This window comes from Mustela erminea, chromosome 4 (assembly GCF_009829155.1).
Source record: "Mustela erminea isolate mMusErm1 chromosome 4, mMusErm1.Pri, whole genome shotgun sequence".
NCBI classification, from domain to species: domain Eukaryota; kingdom Metazoa; phylum Chordata; class Mammalia; order Carnivora; family Mustelidae; genus Mustela; species Mustela erminea.
Genome location: NC_045617.1, coordinates 12,209,444 through 12,231,174, shown reverse-complemented (window position 1 = coordinate 12,231,174; position 21,731 = coordinate 12,209,444). Strand labels below are relative to the sequence as shown.

Sequence of the window (21,731 nt, the reverse complement as noted above, 5' to 3'; positions counted from 1 at the left end):
GTCATGTCCATTCCTTGCCACTAATTCAGTTTGCAAATTAGTTTCTGCAGCTATTAAAAAAAAAAGAAAGAAAAGAAAAAAGCATCTGCTCAACTGGGTGGCCATATAGTCTCTCCAATTCAGTTGTGGTGACAGCTGAGGACACCAGATTGAATTTGCTTTAAGCAAACTGATATATGAAAATTGAAATTAAAAAAAAAATGGATGATTGTTCACTTTTCAAAAGGTTCCTTTGTCTTATGAAAAAAATTATAATAGGATTTCTTTTAAAAAAGATTTTATTTATTTGTTTAAGAGAGAGAGAGAATGAGCAGTGGGGAGGGACAGAGGGAGACAGAGAGAGAGAAGCAGACTCTTTACTGAGCAGAGAGCCCTTGTGGGGCTCAATCCCAGGACCCCGGGATCATGACCTGAGCTGAAGCAGATGATTAACTGACTGAGCCACCCAGGTACCCCTATAATATGATTTCTTTAAACACCAAATTTTTCTAGTACTCTAAAAATGAAATTGAATCACTGTCCTGGGTTTCTAGAGTTTATGCATGAAGGTGGCATGCCTATAAACAATTTTAAAAGTTAAAAGACTTTTAAATTAAAGTTAACTTTTAAGTTTTTTTTAAATTTTTTTTAGGATTTTATTTATTTGTCCAAAAAAGAGAGAGATTGAGTACACAAGCAGGGGGAGGGAGAAGCCGGCTTCCTGCTGAGCAGGGATCCCAATGCAGGACTCAATCCCTGGACTGTGGGACCCTGACCTGACCCAAAGCCAGACGCTTAACCACAGAGCCACCCAGGAGTCCCTGACGTTGAAACGTATTAAAAATTTGTTATCTGATGGGTTCATGTTTACTAAATAAGTATTAGTAGTTTTTGCTCCAGCCTCCTAGTGGAGGAAAAAGTACATCCTAGCGGTGACCATTTGCATGTGCCGAATTAAAATCCAGGGCAGTAGATGCTGGGACCTGCCCCTCATTGATCTTCCAGTGTCTGTTCTTGGAAACGCAAAGGCAAACCTGTTAACCTTTGAGCTAGAAGGAGAGCTGTCCAAAGCAAGCTCCCACGTAACATTCATTCGTATTTAGCACCAGCCTGGAGCCTAGGCCTCCGTGCCGTTGAGATGATGCTCCTGCCAAGGGAACAGGTGTCACAGGCCTGTTTCTTACTCCAGAAGGTCTGGGCGATTGGAGGTGCAGCGAGTAGGCTGTTCGACTTCCGGGACGGCACTGAGCTTATTTCACTCCCATTCCTCCTGCCCTTCGCTGAGGAGCCGTTGAGAAGCCCCGTGCCAAGCAGTGGGGCTCCGACAACAGCAGAGACAGGCCTTGCCTTGGGTTGCATGGAGCCTGCTGTCTGCTTTCCCATCCTGCAAACGTGGGAGCCTATCTTAAGGGTACAGAATGGTGCCTTTGATAACGTGCTCTTTTCCTCTTGCTTTCTGCTTCTGCTCTCTCCGCAGCCTCCACCCAAGTTCAAAGCTTCAGGGTGTCCAAGTGAAGACTTACCAGGTCATATGTGAATTGTTAACAGAGATCCTTTGTTTTCCTTTTAGCTCAGTAAGGGCATACACTGAATTTTATTTTATTTTTTTTTAAATATAGGCGTACTCAGGGCTGTAAGTTCAAGCCCTGTGTTGGGCTCCGCGATGGGCGTGAAACCTATTAAAAAAAAGAAAATGCACACTGATTGCTAGTTACTCGCGGTGATTGTCTCCTGCAAACAGGAGTGGCCCAGAGAGAGGACACTGAGAAGGCAGGAGGAGGGAGGAAGGCAGGCTGGCTGCTGGGGGGGCGCGAAGGGAAGGATCCTGGCCCCATAATGGCGAGGCCTGATCCCTGAGGAAGGTGAGAGGCTCCGTCGGTCACAGAGGAGCTCAGCGTCAAGGATAGGAGGGAGATGCTGCTGGCAGCTGAGCTCTCCCGGCGTACGGACCAAGGGAGGCCGGTGACTGGGCCCTCGCCCCTGAGAAGGCCTTGCAGACAAGGCGGCTGTTGCGTACAGTGTCTTCGGTGGCTGACTGAGCCATCTCAAGGTGGACAAGAGAGGGACTAGCGTACCGGGCCGGGGGAATGGAGACCTTCAGCCTCGCGCCTCTAACTGAAGAGTGGCTGAGCATCAGTGCTCTGCCTTCTGTCGCCGGGGCTCCCTGAGAACCTGGGTGACAGGGAAGAATCCATATCCTTCCTGCCTCCTGTGTGATGGACACTCTGCACACGGCGCCTCACTTAATCCCTCCAGTTAGCCTCGCTGGTGGGTACTGATCCCCATTTTACAGTCGTGGATGCTATAGTCCCCCAAGGATTGCCTGCCGAGTCAGTTCCGGGGTGCACCCTTTAACCAGTGTGCTGAACTGTGTCTCCCATAGACGAGCTCCTTGGAAGGGTTCTGCCACATCCCGTGTCTACACCTGTCCGCTGGTTCACAGGAGACCGGACTTCACCGCCTATGGAAACAGCCCAGTCTGTGATGGTCCGGAAGTCTGTTGTCTTCGTGTCATTCAAAAGTCATGTTCTGTTTGGCTCATTCATGCCAAACGGCGTAACTTTCCAGGATATAATATCTGAGATATTTGAATTAAACGAAAGAGGAAGGTTCTAGGACAGACAGTATTTTGTTGGACAAGAGATCAGAATGTCATCTAGATTTCCATTCTTTGTGTGCCCTTGGGCAAATGGGACACATCTGAACTCCCGTTTATTTTAAAGTTTAGAATGAGAATTTTGTGCCCCGCGATCCCTTAGGTCTGTTTTAGCACTAATATGACCGTTCTGTTATGTTGGGATTATGTATGCACAAACACTATGTGCACAATATGTGGGTGGGTATGATAGGAAAGAAAATGCGATCTCGGTTTAATGAAGGAGCCCTGAGTCCCTCATCGTAGAGATAAACTTCCCTAATAGGGAATAATTGCTTTTATTTTATTTTAATTATTCTTACACTTGGTACTTGGAAAGAGTTGACTTCGTACTGCTCTAACCTAATGGGACATCACTCCACACATTTTAAATAGGTTTTTAACTACAGAACAATGAAACATTAGCCAGTGATGTTAGAACATGTCTGCACACACTGATACTTTCAGATCTGTGCCAGCCATCCGGCTCCCATATGGGCTGGCCAGACGGATCAGCTGGACGAGGCAGATTGGGGTCTGGTATCCATGAATAGCTCTGGCACTTTCCTTCCGACGTGGCAGGGCAGACTGGTTGAGGCGTGGATCTGAAAGTCTGTTTGCAAGGACATGGTTTTCTTGGTGTTGTTCCACCCCACCTCGGTTAGCCCATTGGTGATGAATCCAAAGGATTCGTGCAGGAACAGATCACTCTCTGGGCAGGTTTTCTGAGGCTGACTCCGTAATCTCACGCCTCCGCCTTTCGGGGAGAACCGGAGAGACAGACGAGGGCAGTGGATGCTGGTCGGTCAGCTTTGCTGATTCCTCGCAGCTCTGATGAGAGTTTTGCTGCGGAAGAAATGAAGGCAATTAATTAATTAAATTAATTAAAAAGGGGTCAGAGCCTCTCCCTAGATTCTCTTTCTCGACTGTAATTTAGAAACGATTCTTGAGGCTTTCGGCAGTTTCCAGCCTGCTGACGGGTCACTTGGAAATCAGAAGGCATTTACTTGAAGCGGGTAAAATGCAAAATAGACCACAAAGCCTTTACGTTGTAATAGAAGTTGAGTTCATTTCCGTTTCTTCATGCAGCTCGCCTGCCTGTGGTGGGTTCTCTGAGGAAACCCTCTGCCTCGTCCTTACTCCTTTGCTCTTCTGCCCCTTTATAATAGACCTGGAGACCTGGCCACTCTGTCTAGAGCAGGGTTTCTGCAAGTAAGAAAGAGTACAGCTGTTCTGGGAGCAGGTGGTCTCCCCGCTGTCCTGGTCACCGATGGCCCCTCCTCAGCAGTCCCAGATGTGGGTCACAATATAGGGTGGTCACTTGCATGTCTGGTAGCCCAGACATATCTGGGGGGAAGCACCCTGTCAGAGGGAAGGCACAAGACGCTTGGGATCAGGCGCGTTTTGCTTGAAGTGCAGCTCTGCCACCTTGTGCCACTTTGGTCACTTAACCTCTTTGAACCTGTTTTCTGGTTTGCCATATGGGATTAATGAAACTCCGCTTTGCAGGGCTGTGTGCGTTGACTCAGGGAGGTGCGTCTGCACCAGGAACCAGCAGCCGCTGCCCCCCGCCAGTCAATTACGGCTGGAGAAGGACACCTTCGTGTCCGTTTGCCTTAATTATGCCGTTTTATAAAACAATGACTGCAGTTCAAAATTAAGTTGCAGCAAATACATCATTAATGGCAACCTGAGCTGCAGAAAACTGGTTCTAGAACTTTACCAATCGCCTTCCACTATTACTCACCTCCAGACACTACCGTGTCTCAGTTTATTTAAAAGAAAAGTCTTATTTTGTGCCATGTTGTCATTGACAAGTGGGGTTTTGGCCTCCTGCTCTTTACTATGAAATTATAGCCATTTTTTAAAAAGATTTTATTTATTTGTTTGACACAGAGAGAGAGAGAGATCACAAGTAGGCAGAGAGGCAGGCAGAGGGGGTGGGGGAAGCAGGCTCCCCGCTGAGCAGAGAGCGCAATGCGGGACTGGATCCCAGGACCCTGAGATCATGACCCAAGCTGAAGGCAGAGGCTTTAACCCACTGAGCCACCCAGGCGCCCCTATAGTCATTATTAAGGAGGAAAGTGAAGCCCACTGGTAGCTGCAAACGGTCTGAGCCGGCTCTCGAAGGAGTTGGGAGCAGGCTCCCTGCGAGGAGTGTCTGCTCAGCCGGGGACTGCAGAGCCGCTGGGTGTCCTTTTTTTGTGACGAGGCTTCAGATAGAGCAGCTTGTGTTGGGCTCTGCACCTGAAGGCAGAGCTCCGTGGCCCGTCCAGACACTGGGGCCGCGTGGTCCAGAACACATCGGAACGGCCCACGCGGCGCATGGAAAGAGCCCAAGCGGAGGCATCCAAGCCAGCATGGCTCGGGACACCCCCCCACCCACCCCGCATGGCTCTTTGCCACGTGACACAGGGCAAGACTCTTGTTCAGACCTCAGTTTCGTCGTGGAGGCGGCTGGATCTGTTCTGCAAGACAGGCTTCACAAGCCCCTTAATCGGTGAGGGCTGATGGTAGCAACGAAACTGGGCAGAAGAACTGAATCTTCATAACAAATAACAAATTCATTGATAGTCAGTGTTATTAGCCAGAGACACCGCGTGGAGAAGAGCCAGCCCTGGCCAGGGACTCGGGACCTGGTTCCCGTTCCCGCTTGTTGGCTCGACCACTCGCATTCCCAGGTGACATTGGGCAGGTCACCTGAGCGCTCAGATCTCCACTGCTGTAGACTGGGGTCCCCTTATCAGAGCCAGAGCGTTCAGAAATGTGAGGCACTTTGCTAAGGAAGGCAGACTCCAAACAGAAGCTCTGGGACCATTTCCCCCACCCCGAATTGTTCCTGCACGAGTAGCAGAGGGTCCCTTTTGAATGCCCACCTTTTTCAATGGTGGGTCGTTTTCCATGCTCTGATAGCAAGTCCGCCGGGTGCTTCAGATATCCGCCTCCCCAAAACGCACAGGCGTCAAAATACTTAACAGAATTCCATAAAAGATGTACTGTTTGCTTATTTCAAGTTTATTTGTCAAGACAGAACTATCCTCTTACTTGGCAACAAAACCCACAGAAATGGAGTCTGCGTTGGTGTGTATGTGCATGTGTTAGATCACTCTCAGACGTCCCCACCTTATACTTTAAGTAAATTTGTGTCTTTTTCGTTTTGTTCCCCAGTGTGGTCTTGGGCAACACAGATGTGTTTGACCACACAGATGCTGATTTGCTCTGGACATCAACCCTGTCCTCTTACAACCTGGCACATCTCATCCAGATTTAGGGAAACAGCTCTTGTTACTTTTGGGTTGCAGCTGCCGATAGTGAAGATGAGCTTATTTTCATTGTTGTTTTCTCTTGAATTCAGCGTTTGAAGGGATAAACACATTAGTAAGACACTTAGAGTAATCCTCAGTCGTAGAAGACATTTGGTGCCCGTTTTTTGTGTGTGGCTCGTTCACACATTTCAGAGCCGTGTGTCTCCTTACGCCACCCACACGGTAGAAAGATGAAAAACTTCGTCCGCATTTTTCTTACCACACGTCACAGCCGGGATGCCCTCAGAAAGAAATAATATATTATATAAATAAACAGTTGTTTTGGCAGATCTAGGTTAGCCACAGAGGCATAAAGATCAAGTCAAAATGACTACATATAGTTTCTCAGTTGCTGAAACTGATCATTTTGTAACTAATGGGAACCAGTTGCCCGAAATTTCCAAATATTCAACCTAATTCCTGGTTGTACCTGTGGCATCTGTGAAAGTCCCATTAAACTCTTCAGTTCATTATCGTTTGAATGAGGTATGGTGAGGTAATTTGGCATCATGTTGGAAAGCATGGGCTTCGGGCCAGACTTCCGGAGTCCAGAGCTCACCTCTACAATGTGTGCCGTGGCCAAGTTACTAGTTAGCACTACTTCCCTGCGTCCAGCTAGTTGAAAGAAAGTCGTGGCTGTGTGGTATGTTCTTACAGAAGGCGTCCGCGCTCCTCTCCTTTTCTAGTATGTTCTCCATCTTTGATACCATTATTTCTTAATTTAAGAAAACCAGCATGTACCTCCCCCTCCCCCACCAAAGACACTTCTTAGATCTTAAGTCAGCAGAAGATGTGGAAATGTGTATCTTCAGAAGTTTGCACCCATACAGCTTGATCACATCCTCACTCGAGATTTTAATAGACTTCCTATGCTAACAGATATTTTGCCGCTTCTCTGAACATTCACCTAGTTCAAAACTCCAAGCAGAACCTTAGGACCAGCGCAGCCCAGGTCTGGGTATTTTGGAAGCCTCACCATTGCCAAGGACTGGAATGGTTACACCTGGCTGTGCTCTGTGTAGAGCCATGGAGGCAGGACCCCATGGAGCCATGAAGGTGGTTGGATTGGGCTTCATTTTAGAACTCATCCACTGAGGGCTTCTCAGTCTGTAGGCAAAGGAACGAAGAACCAGAAGGGTTAGGTGATGTTGTTGGCTCCTGGTGGGATCATATCATGCTGACTTCCAAGACAGGGGTCTCTCCTGAATAATTCCAGCCCCGGGAGAGAGATGAACACCACATACTCTGGTTCTTCCCACTGTGCTGGAAGAGGACACGGGATTTTAGGGCACAGAAATTCATCAAACATTGAAACATTTGCTGTCGCATGGACACCATCCCTTCTTTAGGAATTATCTTGGGGAGGAAAAAAAAAAAAAAAAAAAACTAGGAAAACTTATTCCGTTGACCGGTGATGACCAGTTATTGTTCCTTTTGTCAACAGGCAAGGTGACGAATGAAGGTCTGGCAGCTTCCTGTGTCCCAAGCCTTGTAGAAATAAATGAGACGTGCTTCAAAGGTCTAATGTGCAGCACACCGGATCTTGTTTAAGGAAGCGTTAAAAGGAACCCACCGTTACCTATTAAGAAGGCTCTGTGCTCTCGGGCACTGTCTCTGATTGAATCCAGAGGTTGCAAGCATGCCTCCCTGTATTACCTGTTGGAGCAGGTTTAATTTTATAAATTTTAAACACAAACTCTATGAGTTTCCAGTTCATAATTGTTCTTTTTGAGGAGGCACTCAGAGGAACAGTATCACATCTGTAAGAGATACGCACTTCCGCAGGACCCGAGCTGATTGGAATGTAAATGGCGACAAACTCCATCATCCAGTTCCAGTGATGGAAAGGGCAGATGGCGAGGAGACCCTGCGGAGGGGGAAACAGTCACACTGTGTTGGAACTACAGATTATTAGAACCATAGCTTTAGTAAACCACGGCTTTTTTTCTTGAACACAACACGCATAGACTGTAGTTCTTGACTGGTGACTTTGATCCATCATGAGTCATCTCCTTGGACCTCTCAGACATTGAAAGTCTTGAGCTTTTGTTGAAAAGACAATGCAGCTTTGAGAAAATCCAGGGTTCAAGATAGCCTTCCGGGTATTTCGTTCCAGCCTTCAGTGTCCTGTTAATTACAAACGGCAGGTACCCAGGTGGTAGATGAGGAAGCCTAGTGGGAGAGGAAGGAAATGACAATGAGTGGGCATATTACATTGTATTGTACACATACTTTATAAGTACATTTCTTATTAGCTTCCTGTTCAGGCAGAGATTATAAAAAGTTTGCTGCAAGTATCCAGATCAGGATTTTGTGTTTGGGAAATTATCAGTGTTCACGAGACCTGCAGGGAAAACAGAACAAAATTATGGCAAAAAAGCAAATAAGAGCACTCTTGACACCTAAAAGAATATTTTTTATCATTCTTTGTTTTGGCTCTGTCACAAATTAAAGTACTTGGAATGCAGTAGTCTGTGGTCTCTCGAAATCGAATCAGTGAGAAACTGACACCTTCACAGAATGCTGTCACTTTGGAATTCATAATAAAAACTGAAACTAATTTGGGTTGTTAGTCATTTACTTGGTGTTGGAGCTCAGCGTGTCTTCCGTGCTTCGTCTCTGCCTCGTGGCCAAGCCGTTTCTGTGGCCCTGGATCTAGACAGAGCCGCATACATGGTTTGGGTCTTCCAGTCTCTTGCCCTGAATGGCTGCCGATGTCTGGATCTGCACAACCAGCCTTTGTTGTTTGTGGAAAGGCTGAGCTCTTTACGAGGGCCAAGGGCCTTTCGATTATGCATTCTACCACGTGGATCAAAGACAGTTTCCTCCCCAGAAATATTATACCTTCGTGCTCTCCCGTTTCTGACTCTACTGTATTTCCTGTTAAATGGAATATCATAGCATTACAACTTATTTTGATTCTATTTTCTAGTACATAAGTTGTAAATTGGAGAAGGCTGTGGGTAATTTAGCCACAGCTACATGCTTTTTTGTTTGACTCTCTGCCGGGGTTTTGGAGTATATTTTTGTGTATTCCACAATATTCTAGTATGAAACTTTAAAACTCCAAAGAAATATAAACCTGTGAGCCTATTCAGAAATTTCAGACCTTGCTTGGCACTAAATTTGATGGGGAAATAAGAAAAGGTCCCTTTCCTTCTATGATTTGTAAGTTAAGCTGCAACTGGCAGATGTGCCGTTCAGCTCGCTCCCTGCTCCCAACCCCCTGACCCCCCCCAGCCAAAGGAACAGCATGGATTTGGGGGTTCCTTTTGGCCAATAAATCTGTGCATCTATAAGCAAATGATTTTGGAATGAATCTGCGCATCTATAAGCAAATGATTTTGGAATTCTTAAATTAGAGAAAAAAGGCAAGCCAACAGGAGGTTCCAGGGGTCTTCTGTGTGGATGGGGCAGGAGAAGAAAAAGTAGAAGAGTGAGCAAACTTAAGATTAGGATCAGATTCAGAACTGAGGTCACGCACGGTCCTTGCTCTCAGCCGGAGGTGTCCGTCCGACCAAGCCAATCCTTCTAAACTCCCAGGAGGTGCCTTAATAAGGACAGAGGCTGATGGTTTTGTTCCCTGGATGAATTCTCTTTTCTAAAGTCTCTCTATCACCCTCTGCCTAAGCATCTGGGCAAAGCGCTCTTTGTGAATGGGCGTGAATATTGAATAGTGCGCACTCCCTCCCTCCCTTCTGTCTGCAGCAAAGGAACGCTTTCATGTACATATGTATGTCTGTATCCAGCTAGATTTTTAAATAGTATTAGGTGACTTGACAAACTATTTGGTGTTTACACAATTAGAAAGAATCGTCGGTGTGGGTTGTTTGGTTTATAAGTAAATGCCAGCCTCTCCCTTGAATTCTAATACCAAGAGCTCATTCAGATGAGATGGTCTCAAGCAATTCCTTCGCAGTTAATAAATTCTTCAGAGAGGAAAAAACAAAACCTGAAACATCTGCTTCAGGATGCTCTCTGCTCTGGAATCGCACATAGATGATTCCTTTTATCAAAAGCAATTTGTGTGTTAGATGATTTAAGCATACAAGCAGTTAAGAAAGTGGTCGAGTTTGATGCTTTAGAAGAAAGCCTCTTTCCATTCATTATAGTAGTTTTCCTAAATCCACTGTTTCTTGATACAATTTTTTAAATTGGGGAATATTTCACTATCTTGTGGCTGGCATCACCGTGACCTACTTATTGTTCTATAGATACTCCCTGTAACTTCTAGTATCTGTGAGAAACCCTATGTTTATTTCTCTTATTTCTTCTCTGAGACACAAATCTCTTTCAAAACACTTTTTTAAAGTTTTATGTATTTATTTGAGAGAGAGAGAGCAGAGGGAGAGGGAGCAGACTCCCCACTGAGCAGGAAGCCGGACTCGGGGCTCGATCCCAGGACCCTGAGATCATGACCCTAGCTGAAGGCAGACACTGAACCGAATGAGCCACCCAGGCACCAGCCCTCCCCAAAGCATTTTTTTTTTTAAGTCTCATAAACAAAGACTTTATCTGTGGGCTCTAAGGAAATAGCGCTCATTTTCACACATTCTTGTGTTACTGCAAAAATAAATTATTTTTTAATCCAAAAATATACAAACATCAAATAACTCTTATTAGAGACAGCTTGAGAAAGCAGATTATAAAGTAGCAGAAAATATAGACACATGATATTAACTGAACTTTTTTTATATACAAGCTCAGGCACTGTGCTCAAATATATTTTCTAAAAGGATATTAGATACAATATTAATACAAATTTTAAAATCCACCAAAGGACCCATAGTTCTAGAAATGCCTGTGGCTTTCAGATGGCTGAGACCATCAGTATACCCAGTTGAGAAGGAACTTGAAGGCACCTTTTGTAAACTTTGCCTGGGTGATCATGGATGAGGGCAGGCCTGCTAGTGAATGGAAGTAATTGCTATTCAAAAGATTTTTTTTTTTAAGATTTTATTTATTTACTTGACAGACAGAGATCACAAGTAGGCAGAGAGGCAGGCAAAGAGAGAGAGGGAAACAGGCTCCCTGCTGAGCAAAGGGCCCGATGCGGGACTCGATCCCAGGACCCTGAGATCATGACCTGAGCCGAAGGCAGCGGCTTAACCCACTGAGCCACCCAGGCACCCCCAGAAGATTTTTAAAATAAAAAATTTCTTATGAAGACTGAACCAAATTCTTATTTATATGATCTTAAAGGGCGCTTCCTGAAGAGTTACCTTCATATTTAAAAGTCCGTGCCCTCCATGTCAAGCAAGTTGAGTAAAGAGCCACGGCTAACATACCCACTGGCACTTCCCTCTCTCATGACATCATTCCCATCCTTTTATTACTGACAAAAACGGAAAAAGAGTGATGAAGAAAAGGAAGTCATTTTCGCCAGAAATGTCCATGTTGTAAGAGGTTTGTTTTGTCTGTGTAGACATAAGCACACAGACATGCGCACACTTCGTGGGACTAGAGGCCCTCATAGAAGGGTGACCAGAGTCCACTCGGGTCACGGAGAAGCATTAACTTCCAAGGATGGGGCCAGCCGGGGAGACCGAGGGGAAGGAGAGGCCAGCCTGGGCTTCGGCTGCAGGAGCCCAGGGAGCTCCCGCCCAGAAAGGGACCTGCAGCCCCAGGTCAAGGCCCTCGCATCTTTGTGTGGGAGGCCTGGCCACAGCCGAGGCCCCATCTCTTTCACGCCCTCTGACCCCAGCCCACGAATCTGGCTTTCTATTAGAATTTTGTGCTTTTGTCTTCAAATACCAATATTCCTTCGTGCATCCAACACATACTTATTTGGTCCTTTGTAGATGCTGGGTGCTGTGTGGAGATCACGGGCGGGGCTGGGAGTTAAATGATGCCCGTGTATATCATCACGATCTGCATGCTGAAAAGGAAGGCAGATGTGTGTCATACATTAAACAGAGGAGGAACGCAGAGGAGCTCCCACAGGCAGATAGAAACCACATGTTTGCCTAAAAAGGACGAGTTCTTTAGCTCAAATTTCCACTACAGAAAAAAAGAAAACAGTTCTGTTTCTCTTTTCTGCCATTTTCTAGCCAATAACAAGTTTATCACTTATTTGGTTTTCAGAATTTTAGGATTATATTTACGTACAGTCATGGACCACTCCTATGCAAAAGGATAGTATTTCCAAGGACTTAGCTGATTTTCAGTGTCCTAGCAGCAACATTGGGGCAAGATTTCACAAATATGTTCTCAGTGGGCATTCCTCCCAGCAGATTCTAAGCAGGACCCCTCTTTTTCTGAATAAGATCGAGTAAATAAGATCGAGGAAGCAAGCACCACCATCCGTGAATCCTGCAGTGAAATCAGCATGAGAGGTGACAAGCTTCAAATGTAGTGAGCGGAAAGAAAACCTCAAACTACCCTCAAGCACATCCTAGCTCTCTCGCAGTCTTTGGGAAATTATAAATAGAACACCAGACGCTATTTCTACTATCGAACCAATAGAATTCAGAGTTTCTTGTGAGTTTCTTGTATTTAAAAAATGACAGTTAATGGAACAAGGATAGGCTATAGTAAGAGTGGGAAGGAATAACTAGAAAGTTATGCTTGGCCCGCATTTTTTCCGAAGTGAGTTTGAATTTCCTAGGTTCATCTTAGGTGTTCCCAAACAACAAGGTAGGTTTCCCTAGATCCTTATAACAGTAAAGCAATGAACTCTAGCAGGAGGGTTGACTCGGTGTTTCTGGTCTAGTTATATGATGCTTAGATATAGTAATGTGAAATATAAAAGAGGAAAACAAAACTGATAGAACACCAGTGAATTATGGATGTCGTGCCTCATTGGCTTGTATCATTATCTGAAGCAGAAAGAGCCATCAGCTCTAAGTACAGGAATTTACCTCACTGGGATATTAGACTGGTGATACGTGGATTTGCTTTGGAAATTCAAGTGTTTCCATTCAGGGATGAACACTAGGCCCATGTGGACGACTTGTGTTACTTAAAATAAAGCAAAGTGTTAACTAAAGCAAGCGTGCTACCACTAAGTCATTTGCTAATTATCCTTTCTTGGACTTCAGCCAAGACATAGCAGGCATGTTCCTTTCAGCCAAAATTCTATCTGCACTCCAATTAAAGCAGTAACTCCTCAGTATCCTTGACCATCAAAATTTTCAAATCCAGTTTCCACAAGGTAACGTCACAATAAACGCTTATTTCTAGCATAGTGGAGGACTTCTTCAACCAACTTCCAGTTCTTAAGGAATTTGAATATATTTCTTAAAGGCTCAAAAGCAAGTGTTCTACTGGCTTGTAAGCCCACCAGTCTTTGCTCTTGCAAAAGGCCCTGGGAAGGCTCCCCAGGCTGGTCTGGGGGCAGAGGGCAGCGCCGGCCGTGGGGCCCTGTGCCTAATGAACCAGCTTCTAGCTAGTATAGATACGGACGAACAGCCACTCTCTCCCCAAGAGCAGGGCAGAGAGGAACCCCACTTAATAGAAGCACCGTGCTCAGGGGATCTCAGTTCACCCCGTAAGCACAGAGTTGCTAAGTACCAGCACCCCATTTGAGTTGCCTGCACTCGCCTCGGGAAGCTGCTTCTCATCCGACTTCTTCCATGGCCCACACAGAAAGCAGAGTCTTTCCCTCACGTGCATCTCTGTAGCCACTCGTAGCCCAGTCTTCGATTCGCTTCTTTTTCCTTCCTTTCTCTTGATTTGCACTTGGGTTATTTGCTAAGTGCTTGCGGTTGAAGATGCTTCCAAGCCCTTCATAGTGTTTCCCAAACTGGTGTGCACATGAGAATCACCTGGCCAGCTGAAAAATATGGATACGGATGCGTATGTCCCTTCCCTAAAGATTGTGATTTCTGGGGATGTCCTGCCCAGGGGAGTTTTTAAAAAGATCCCCGGGAGGATTCTAATGTGCAGACGAGTTTGGGGACTGCTGGGCTCGAGAAAAGAAAGGAAAGGCTTGGCAAGCCCAGTCCTCTCCTGTTAGTTGTGCGACAGGCCGGGGCAAGTTACTTAACCTCGCTGAGCCCTGGTTTCCTCGTCTGCAGAGTGGAGATAATCATGCTGGCACTTTCCTCGGCTGCATAGGGAAAACACCGTTTGCATTAACTGATCAGTGACAGTCCGCGTCATGCACTTGGCACAGGAAATGGGGGCTGGCATTATTTTTCCCGAGGGCAGAATCAAGTTTCATCCTTTCCCAAGACTCGGACACACACCGTGGATGATGAAGTGATGTCAGCTTAATGAAAGTGAAAAGGAGTAGGATGACAGCCAGGCTCAAGCGGCCACATAGCACCCTCCCGCCCACCCCGACCCCACCTTCCAGCCACCGACAATTGAATTGTTCGTCTATTGCGAGCCTGCTGGAAAGAATGATAGAACCTTATACTCAGAGATAAGGCTATTGTGTACATCTGTTTTCCCAGGATGGGGGGAGTCTGCCCAGGGCTTTGGGAACAGGATCTGCCTGGCAGATCAGAGAAAATCAGGGAAGTGAACACTTTTGAAAGGCCAGCTTGACTCCATGAGTCGGTGGCACATTTGCTGATGGCGCCTGGCCACAGCCCGAGGCACATCCACGGCAACAGATGTGAAGGGAAGTGGGAGGGGGCTGTGACGGGCTCCCCCCGCCCCCCTCCTAGGCTCTCGCCCATTGGGGTCTACCACCTGATTGTATTTTTAATCTAATAAGTCTCCTCTCCTCCGGTCCTTCTTACTTACTGCTTTGTATTTGCGAAATAAGCAAAAATTAACTTCATTTATTTTATTTTTAAAAGATTTTATTTATTTATTTGGGAGTGAGAGAGAGATGGCGAGAGCCTGAAGGGGGTGCAGGGAGCCCGATCCCAAGACCCCGAGATCATGACCTGAGCCGAAGGCAGACATTTAACCGACTGAGCCACCCAGGTGCCCCAGCAAAAATTAACTCCATTTTAAAAATAACCACGAACACCTGGGGATGAAGGCAGTTCCTGCGCTCAGACGTTGGGGGAGGAGAGGAAGCTGATCTCGTCTTGCCTTGCGACCGGGGAAGCGTCCTTTGCGGCGGAGGAGAGGGGAGGTTAGTGGCCTTTATCCCTCAGCATAGAATCCTGGCAAGGTGCAGTGTGGGAGCTGAAGGGAACCTCATCAGTCACCTGAATCCCAGAGGTTCCTAACCGTGAACACGAGGAAATTAAATGCAAGCTCGTAGGTGTATTAACGAGGGCACGGAGCTTGGTAACCCCCAGGATTAAAGACTGAGTTTATTAGTAAGGAGACCTGGAGGAAGGAAGCTTGAAAGCCACTCAAGCAGTTAAGAGCCCCATGGGGACAGAGTTCCTGGGCTGCGCCCCCCAAGCCCCAGCTCCATCGGCGGGGAGGGACTGTTGGAACCACCGGCTCATCCGGCCCGGATCCCAGCCCGAGTCCCGCGGTGCTGAGCGTGTGGAGACGGCAGCTCCTCTCTCCCTTTCTCTGAGGATGCCGTGTCCCCTGGAAGCACTAGGAGGAAGCGGGAAGTGTTGTAGCTGTGGAAAGTTCTCATTATTTTGTCCCGCAAGGAAGAACCAGTCTGGCCCGGGTCCTAGCAGGGACCTGGGCGGGCCCAAAGGCATTTTGGCCACTCACTGTGCAAAGTAGGTGTCTTCGTTCCGGCTGCTGCAACAGAACGCCATCAACGGGGGTGTGCGGGGTGGGGGGTGGCTTATGAACCCCAGAAGTGGATGTCTCTCCGCTCTGGAAAAGTCCAAAAATTTTGGAAAGTCCAAAATCAAGGTGCTGGGAGATTTAGGGTCCGGTAAGGGCCAAATTCCCGCTGCGGCTGCCCCCCTTGGGGATAGGGGGCTGGCAGGCAGCTCTCAGGGTCTCTGTTATAAAGACGCTAATCTCATTCCCCAGGGCCCTGCCCTGCCCTCCTGCCCGCCTCCCAAAGGCCTCCCCATCACATGGGGGATTTGGTTTTCAATTTATGAATTTGGTGGGGGTGGAGGGAAGCACGAACATTATCTAGAGCCTTAAGCAAAGGCCTAGAGGAAGAGGATGGTTTATCTTTTTCTTTCTTTTACATGATTTAGTTTTTTGCATGGGCTCATTGGGCCAGAGAGGTCTGGCAAGCTGAAAGGTTTTGACAACCGTCTCTCTTAAACCCTGACACCAGCCAGACCACCTTAACAATGAGAGAGAAAACATAACCATGCAGGGCTCACTTGTTGCGGTTAAGCTGGAGGTGGGGGAAGATTGTGGGGTCCACCGAGAGCACTTTAGGGAAAGGCTTGGAGGGACAAGCACGCCCCTCCGGCCTCCCCAGGAGAGGGTACGAGCTAGTGCCAAGCAGCTGGGGCTCCCGAATCAACGGGCCTGCTCTGCCTTGGGCTGGCGTTGAAGCTTGGCCTCTTTGAGCCTTAGACACCCCCCCCTCCCCACTGCCGCCATAAAATGGGGACAGCTGTGCCTACTTAGTGGGATTGTTTGAGGACAAAATGAGAAAATGACTGAAAGTGGTTTCTGGATCTAACGGATCCCACCTGTGCTGTGTTGGATGCATTCTGCGTCGTGAAATCATGTCACTTTAAATTGCAGTTAATGTCCTCGGGAGGGAGGGCATCAGGCCTGATCGTTCAAGTCCTGTGTCTTGGATGAAAATAAAAGATCTGGAATGATCGCCTTTTCTTTACCTTCCACGTCGGCTGCTGTGTCCAATGGCTGACCTCCAGCTTTTCTCGATTTGTTTGTTTTTTGATTACTTGAGTAAGGAAGGAATCCGTTCTTATTCTAAATGATCCTAAGAAGCACAGAAGTTTATAGAGTAAGAGGTGACACGTCCATGTTTTTCTGAAACAGCTGCTACTAACCCTTCTAGGTAAGCTGCTCTGGCAGAGCCCGCATGTGGCAAAGCCTAGAAAATGTCTTTGATATACATTTGCATGTTTTACCTGCCTAACATCCGGGTTTCCGTGTGACAAGGGTTTGAGGAATTTTGCGCTCCAGGAATAGCATTTTGACAGAGGCGTCTTCTCCTTCAGAAAGTATCCTTGCTGCTCCGGCAGCGTGGGGCACAAGAGGCTCACTCTGGCAGGAAAAGGTGTAGAAGGAAGGAGAGGGGAGATAGAGACTGTTCTGGGGACAGAGTTTCATTAGGAAGGCAGAGAATTTGGTGCTGCTGTTGCTGGAGACCAGAGGGCTGTTGAGGGTGTGGCACTGGGGACTAAGGCCAGGCTGACCCCAGAGCGGGCAGGCCTGCTGCTAGTACAGTCTGTGCCTTTTGGCTAATTGCAGAGGGGGCCCTCTTTGCTCCTAGTGTACACAGCATGGCAAGAGGAGCAGCACAGCTGGGTTTCAGCTCCTGCTCACCCCCTCACAGGTGCACTTGGGCAGTATGCAATTTGTACAACTGTACTCGGCAGCCCCAGGAGTTCAGCCATTCCGCCCTAGCCAGGAAGAACAAGGATAAGACCAAAAAGCCAGGATCCTGCTCACTTAGGCCCAGGTTTTGGACACATAAGGAGATGGGGGAGAGGGTACTGGGGAGACGGAGAGGTTAAGGACATTCCTTTTCAAGTCATGGAAAGCATCTCCTTCACGCTTATCCAGGGTTTTGTGGGTGTTCTCAACTTCCCCAAGCCCTCTCTCCCCTTCCTACTGCTCTTCTTTCAAATTCTTCCCCAAGACAGGATCTGTTCACTTCCTCATTCAAAGGTTTTGCCCTTCCTACCCTAACCCCTACAAGTGTGAGTGACATCGCTTCCAAGGGCCACAGAGTGACCTTTCTATGGGTCGGGTTGGATGAGGTTCCCGTAGAGCCTGGCACAGGGGAACACCAAATCTCAGGGCACAGGCTCCCAGCCTCATGTTGGGGGGGCCTCTGGTATGTGAGGAATGAATGCAGCTGAGGAAGGGAGTTTGGGGTCTCTCGGAGCACCCCTGTCCGTGTCTTGCTCTATAGGTGCCAGTGTTAGTTTCCCAGGGCTGCCTCTGTCCCCTCATGCCACCCCCTCGTCTCTCCGCATCGTCTCCCCTTCTGTCTCTTACTAGGACACTTGCCATTAGGTTTAGGCCCCACACAGATGATCCAGGGTGATCCCATCCAGAAATCATAAAGTATATCCGCAAAGACCCTTTTTCCAAGTAAGATCACATTCACAGATTTCAGAGGTGAGGACATGAACATATCTTTTGGGGACCACTATTCAACCCACGACACGCCATAATCCTGAGCCTGAATAGTGTCCTAATGTCCTATCTGTCTAAAAGGATACAAAATTTTATCTTTTTGGGGGGAGGGGTCTCCTCCAGTGCCTTCATGGCTGCCCTGAGTAGAATATGAAATATCCTGAAATATCACATGAACAATGTTGCGATAACGTTGACTGTGAAATAGAATTCCATATAAGGGTCCAAGCTCATGCCCAAGACATGTACTTAGGAAAGACCCAAAGATCCTTTAATCTGTGCTTTCCTCTTTACTTTCATCATGTTTCCTAATCCAAGCGACCGTCCTCTCTTTCCTTAATTACTAAATACCTTCCTCATAGGCCTCCTTCAGTTTCCTTTCCACACCACAAAGGGAGCATTCCAGAATGTGAATCTCACTGTACAAGTACATATGGAGATACCCATACACCTGTTCCCATGGTGCTTGAGAATCAAACCCAGATCCCTAAGGAGACCTGCACAGGCCTGTGGTGATCTGGTTCTGTCCACCTCGCCAGCCTTCCCTTCCATATAATCCCTGGCTCTCTGACCTCAAGCCATACTGGTGAGCTCTGGGTCCAGTGGAGATGCCCTGCCCCAAGGGCTGTTTCCAAGCTTTGGAAGCCCATAGTTTTATTGTGATGGCTCTCAGTTCATAGCATATCAAACATATTAGAAGGCATTCACCAGCCTCATTAAATATTTTTTTGGTGCAGAGATAGTTTAAAGGTCTTCATATTTCAGCTTTTGAAATTATTTGACTGTGAGTGACTCCTTTAAGAGAACAACGTCTGTGTGCTTGAGAAGTCTTAAAAAGGGAGATCATCTCAACTTGCACTTATTTAAGAAAATACAGTAAAATATTTATGACCACTAAATTCTAACCCAAAAGGTGACAGGGTGTTTTGTTTTGTTTGCCTTTTATTAAACAGTAATTTTAACTTTGTAGGGTTCTTTTTTTCATATCTTGAGGACAGTGCATTGTTTTCAGATCTCATAGCGGTCGGGTAGTTAGTACCGAGACTGTGGGAATATTGGTATAGTCCGAGAGTGCCTGATATTTCGTCCCAAATATACTCATTACTCATGTCACTTGCTACCTCAGGGTCTGTGTTGTTCAAATAAATGATGGGAGCTCAGAATGCCTGTTCAGCTTTTGATTTGTAATCTGGGCTTGGGCCCCATAAAAAAATAATGTTCAGTCATAGGCCAAATTGATCATTTTGACTGTTTCTAGGAAAAAGACAAGACTTAACAGTGATTTGGTTAGGTAACCATCTTATTAGACTTTGAATGTCCCACTATAAGAGCATTTTGTTCATTCCTCTAAGTTTGGCTGCTGGTCCTCCCCTGCAGAAGCTGGTGTCCTGTGCTCTGTGCATCTCGTTCGTTCTAGAAACATCTGTTAAGTTCCTGCTAAGCTAAGGACTCGGCTTGCTGTGAAAGAGAAGAAAAAGCTGAATGAGGCACAGAGACAGAGGCCTGGAGATGGTTGGGAGGACCAACGTAACCCTTCTACAAGGGAAGACGAAGTCAGTGGCTTAGTAGGGAACAAGAAAGTGCTGCTCCACGGAGAGAAGCGTCAGTATTTCAAAGGCAAAGGAGAGGGATGGAGTGGGTTTCGTGGAAGAGTTGCCATTTGAGCTGAGCTTTGCAGGTGGATAGAGGTCGAATGGGGTCCCCAGGTAAGGGAACACCAGAGCCAAAGCAGGGAGAGGGGGGCAGGCGGAGCGGGGAGCCGGAAGGAGCTCCGGGTGAGAGGGCAGAGTCCACGCGTGGAGTCAGAGGGCTTGTGGTCTGAGCGCATCCCGAGGAGGACGACACTATATACCTTCTGTCCTCTCCCCCCACCTGGAGGGCAGCATTTTCTTCATTTTAAGTTTTCAACAAAGGTTTTGATTCATTTTAAAAAGTCATATCGAGGGGGGCCCGGGTGGCTCAGTCGGTTAAGCGTCCCCCTCTTGGTTTCCGCTCAGAGCATGATGGAGCCCTGAGTTGGGCACAGCGTGGAGTCTGCTTGAGTTTCTCTCTCTCTCTCTCTCTCTCCCTCTGCCCCTCCCCCTGTTTGCACATGCACGTGTTCTCTTTTTCAATCTTAAAATAGGAAAATCATATCTAATATAGATCTGGTACCAGAAATGCAACTATGTGCAGAACAAAGTCTCTGATTTCATAGAGCTTTTAATCTAGTGGGAAGAGACCCACTGTTGGGATCTCCCGGGTGGCTATGGGTGCTACAGAGAGAGTGGAGTAGGCAAGGAAGGAATGGGAAAGGGTGAGGAGACCACGGCTCAACCTTTACGTGTAGTGGTCAGGGAGGATGTCACTGGTGAGGTGACATGGGTTTGAGTAGAGATCAGAAGGCTGTAGGAAAGAAGCCAGGGTTGATTAATTGAATAAGAGGGGGGGCCTGGCTGGCTCAGTCAATTGGAGAATGCAACTCTTGATCTTGGGGTTGTGGGTTCGAGGCCCAGGTTGATTTCGAGATTCCTTAAAAGTAAAATCTTAAGAAGAAAGAAAACGTTAAAGAGAAATGAGTGACGTTTGCTGTTTGACCCCAGTGCGTCTGTTTCCGTGGTTTACCGTGTGTGGGTCGTCTTTCCCCGCGCCCCAAGAATGTCATAATTACACCCCTCGGAGTTCAGCTTCGCTGGAGGCTGCGCTGAGCTGGCCGGAGCGGCCTGCCCAGGACGCCGGCCTGTCTGGGAGCGGGGCTGCCCGCCCGCGTGTGCACCTGCGAGTAAGCGCGTGGGAACCCCGACTTCAGGGTCATCCACTTGTGGTCTCCGCTCCACCGCCACCCGGACAAGCCCTGGGAAGCTGCGCAAGGCAGGGGACCTCGCCGAGCGCATTTTCCTTGCGCTGATGGGGAGCTCAGCCAGGTGGGCCCGCAGGAACCCCCCTCCCACCCCCCAGCGCAGCGCCTCCTGCAAACCGCGTTGGTGGTGCCGGTGGCCAGTAGTGGCGTGGTCGCCCAGTGAAAGCGGCGAGCGGAGGATGTGCGGTCCTGGTTCGGGTCCCGGCACCCTGTGACTCGGCCCCGCCCCGTCCCCCCTCCCTGGCGCTCTAGGGCCTCTTTCCTGGACCAGCCCGAGGTACTCACGAGGACAAAATAGGAGCCCGATGCCGGTTCCCTCCGTAGTAAGGCTCCCTAGTACTTGATGGCAAAGCGTGTGGTGGACTGTCATTCCGCTGGAAGGGGCTGGAATGGAGTGAGTTGTCCAGTAGAGGAAAATGTCTCATTGAGTCTCAGGAAATGAGTTTCTTTTTGTCCAATCTGTTTTATGAAATTCTTCATCATTGCTTCCAAATCCCATTCTTATGATGGTCGTAGTAGCATTACAGAGATCAAGGATAATTTAAAAAAAAAAAACTTTTTTTTTTTTTTTTAAGTGTAGCTCTGGGTTTCGGGAGTGAAATGTGCCTCGCTCGTAGGGTCTAGTGTATTTAACCAAAATATGCAATGTGGCAGAAGTGAGGAGGCTAGGGACAAAGTGCCTCTTTCCAACTGACAGCCTCCAGTCCGCCAGGCCACCTGCCCCTGGCCTGAGTGGGGAGCTGTGGGGCAGGACCATCAACCTGTCTCCCCTTGGAGGTTTTTACAGCTTCCCCTTCCATACAAGGAGCTCTGAGGTGAGGGGGGCATGAGAGCTCAAGGTACCCTATGG

At 47.6% G+C, this 21,731-nt stretch overlaps 1 protein-coding gene across 5 annotated transcripts in view; it reads left to right on the top strand.

Moving 5' to 3' along the window:
• Positions 1 to 21,731, top strand: part of SCAF8 (SR-related CTD associated factor 8) — a 189,686-nt gene that overhangs the window by 144,525 nt on the left and 23,430 nt on the right. For 2 of the 5 annotated variants that reach the window (XR_004284750.1, XM_032338647.1), the window contains one exon: positions 7,364 to 8,492. The exons of the other annotated variants lie outside the window; for them this stretch is intronic. The gene's annotated coding sequence lies outside the window, so the exon portion shown is untranslated. Of the gene's footprint in view, positions 1 to 7,363; positions 8,493 to 21,731 lie in introns of those variants that run through there. 5 annotated transcript variants of the gene reach the window in all.